Here is a 3,585-nt window from a genome sequence, read left to right as displayed (position 1 = left end):
CTCAGTGATTGTGGCTTGCCTGCTGTGTTGTTTTGTGTTTTGCCCTTATGGACTTTTTTTTGCCGAAGCTTGGTGTTCTTTTTTTTTGCAGGTGGCAAAGGTGGCAACTTCCGGGGGTTCAGCGTGCGCATCAAATTCAGTTAAGATTTAAATTTTAAAAGTCATTTTTTCTTTAAATTAAAATTAAATATCAAATATTGAATCCAAATCTTAACAAATTCCACAATTGTTCGAAAGTTGGTAAATTACCCTATTTTCCAGTTTTCCATCACATCAAAAATATGCAATCGTAGAGGAATGCACATTTTTCACAGTCCCGTTTGTGTTTTTGTGTACCAGTCTGCAGACCCTTGCTCTACCACGATGGTTGAGGATTGAGGCCTTTCGTCAGAACGCTGCCTGGGCTGGAGGAGGATTATCACGCTCGATAGAGTCACAATTATGGGGGCTAACTCAATTTTGCGTTAGTTGGGATGAAACCTTATACAAAAAAAAACAAAAAAACAAAAAAAAAAACAAAAAAAAACAAAAAAAAAACAAAAAACAAAAAACAAAAAACAAAAAACAAAAAACAAAAAACAAAAAAACAAAAAACAAAAAACAAAAAACAAAAAACAAAAAACAAAAAACAAAAAACAAAAAACAAAAAACAAAAAACAAAAAACAAAAAACAAAAAACAAAAAACAAAAAACAAAAAACAAAAAACAAAAAACAAAAAACAAAAAACAAAAAACAAAAAACAAAAAACAAAAAACAAAAAACAAAAAACAAAAAACAAAAAACAAAAAACAAAAAACAAAAAACAAAAAACAAAAAACAAAAAACAAAAAACAAAAAACAAAAAACAAAAAACAAAAAACAAAAAACAAAAAACAAAAAAACAAAAAACAAAAAACAAAAAACAAAAAACAAAAAACAAAAAACAAAAAACAAAAAACAAAAAACAAAAAACAAAAAACAAAAAACAAAAAACAAAAAACAAAAAACAAAAAACAAAAAACAAAAAACAAAAAACAAAAAACAAAAAACAAAAAACAAAAAACAAAAAACAAAAAACAAAAAACAAAAAACAAAAAACAAAAAACAAAAAACAAAAAACAAAAAACAAAAAACAAAAAACAACAAACAACAAACAAAAAACAAAAAACAAAAAACAAAAAACAAAAAACAAAAAACAAAAAACAAAAAACAAAAAACAAAAAACAAAAAACAAAAAACAAAAAACAAAAAACAAAAAACAAAAAACAAAAAACAAAAAACAAAAAACAAAAAACAAAAAACAAAAAACAAAAAACAAAAAACAAAAAACAAAAAACAAAAAACAAAAAACAAAAAACAAAAAACAAAAAACAAAAAACAAAAAACAAAAAACAAAAAACAAAAAACAAAAAACAAAAAACAAAAAACAAAAAACAACAAACAACAAACAACAAACAACAAACAACAAACAAAAAACAAAAAACAACAAACAACAAACAAAATTGACCAAATTGACAAAATTGACAAAATTGACAAAATTGACAAAATTGACAAAATTGACAAAATTGACAAAATTGACAAAATTGACAAAATTGACAAAATTGACAAAATTGACAAAATTGACAAAATTGACAAAATTGACAAAATTGACAAAATTGACAAAATTGACAAAATTGACAAAATTGACAAAATTGACAAAATTGACAAAATTGACAAAATTGACAAAATTGACAAAATTGACAAAATTGACAAAATTAACAAAATTGACAAAATTGACAAAATTGACAAAATTGACAAAATTGACAAAATTGACCAAATTGACAAAATTGACAAAATTGACAAAATTGACCAAATTGACCAAATTGACAAAATTGACCAAATTGACAAAATTGACAAAATTGACAAAATTGACAAAATTGACAAAATTGACAAAATTGACAAAATTGACAAAATTGACAAAATTGACAAAATTGACAAAATTGACAAAATTGACAAAATTGACAAAATTGACAAAATTGACAAAATTGACAAAATTGACAAAATTGACAAAATTGACAAAATTGACAAAATTGACAAAATTGACAAAACTAATTTTGCAAATTGTTGTATTCTTCAAAAAAAATTAAAGCTTGGGGCAAATCTGTATTCTTGGAATAACAATTGATTAACAAACCCCCTCCAGAATTCCATTACAAGCTTTGTTTGCTCCCCGATTATCGCTTCCGTTACACAACCTTCATCTTGGCGTGCGTCTCCAAAAAGCCTTCGAATTAAAATCTCGCCTCCACGTTGGTGGTTCCACCTGTGCACCTCGACGAATCGAACTCCCGCAAGAAATTGTTTCCTTCCGCTTGGCTGTGCAAATTCCTCATTTCAAACCATTGTTGGTGTGTGCGTTCTTTCCCAGGTGGTTTTCCGCAAGGTTCTTGAACACATTCTCATCTTCCAACTCGTTGAACCATGACCGGGAGGACCACCGACGACCACCTCCCGCCTTCAGGGCAAGTTTTGGCGGAGTTTGATCTTGAGATTTTCGAGGAGAGAGGGAGGAAAATCAAAGAAAAACCTTTACAAACAACAATGTCATCCCGGAAGGGGAGGAAAGAAAAACAAAACAGCTTGAAACTTAACTGAGGGATATTTTGTAGCATTTTGATCCTAAAAGTTTTATGAAGCATGCAACATAAATACAAAAGTTGCTTAAACAAATATTTTTATTTATTAAGCAGGAAGGTATGCTTTCAACAAGGAATCCACTCATAAATTAAATTCAATCCTTTTGAACGGGGAAGAAAATATATGAATTCTCAGTGAAAAGGAACGATTTTTGTAACGATGATTTCAAACTCAACTATCAAAACCAAAATCAAACTCAAAGTCAGGAGTCAGGAGTCAGGAGTCAGGAGTCAGGAGTCAGGAGACAGGAGTCAGAAGCCAGGAGTCAGGAGTCAGGAGTCAGGAGTCAGGAGTAAGGAGTCAGGAGTCAGGAGTCAGGAGTCAGAAGTCAGGAGTCAGGAGTCAGGAGTCAGGAGTCAGGAGACAGGAGTCAGGAGTCAGGAGTCAGAAGCCAGGAGTCAGGAGTCAGGAGTCAGGAGTCAGGAGTCAGGAGTCAGGAGTCAGGAGTCAGGAGTCAGGAGTCAAGAGTCAGGAGTCAGGAGTCAGAAGTCAGAAGTCAAAAGTCAGAAGTCAGAAGTCAGAAGTCAGAAGTCAGAAGTCAGAAGTCAGAAGTCAGAAGTTAGAGGTCAGAAGTCAGAAGTCAGAAGTCAGAAGTCAGAAGTCAAAAGCCAAAAGTAAAAAAGTCAAAAGTCAAAAGTCAGAAGTCAGAAGTCAGAAGTCAGAAGTCAAAAGCCAAAAGCCAAAAGCCAAAAGTCAAAAGTCAAAAGTCAAAAGTCAAAAGTCAGAAGTCAGAAGTCAGAAGTCAGAAGTCAAAAGTCAGAAGTCAGAAGTCAGAAGTCAGAAGTCAGAAGTCAGAAGTCAGAAGTCAGAAGTCAGAAGTCAGAAGTCAGAAGTCAGAAGTCAGAAGTCAGAAGTCAGAAGTCAGAAGTCAGAAGTCAGGAGTCAGGAGTCAGGAGTCAGGAGTCAGGAGTCAGGAGTCAGGAGTCAGG

This window comes from Culex pipiens, chromosome 1 (assembly GCF_016801865.2).
Source record: "Culex pipiens pallens isolate TS chromosome 1, TS_CPP_V2, whole genome shotgun sequence".
Lineage (NCBI taxonomy): Eukaryota > Metazoa > Arthropoda > Insecta > Diptera > Culicidae > Culex > Culex pipiens.
Note: the sequence above shows the minus strand (reverse complement) of the source record.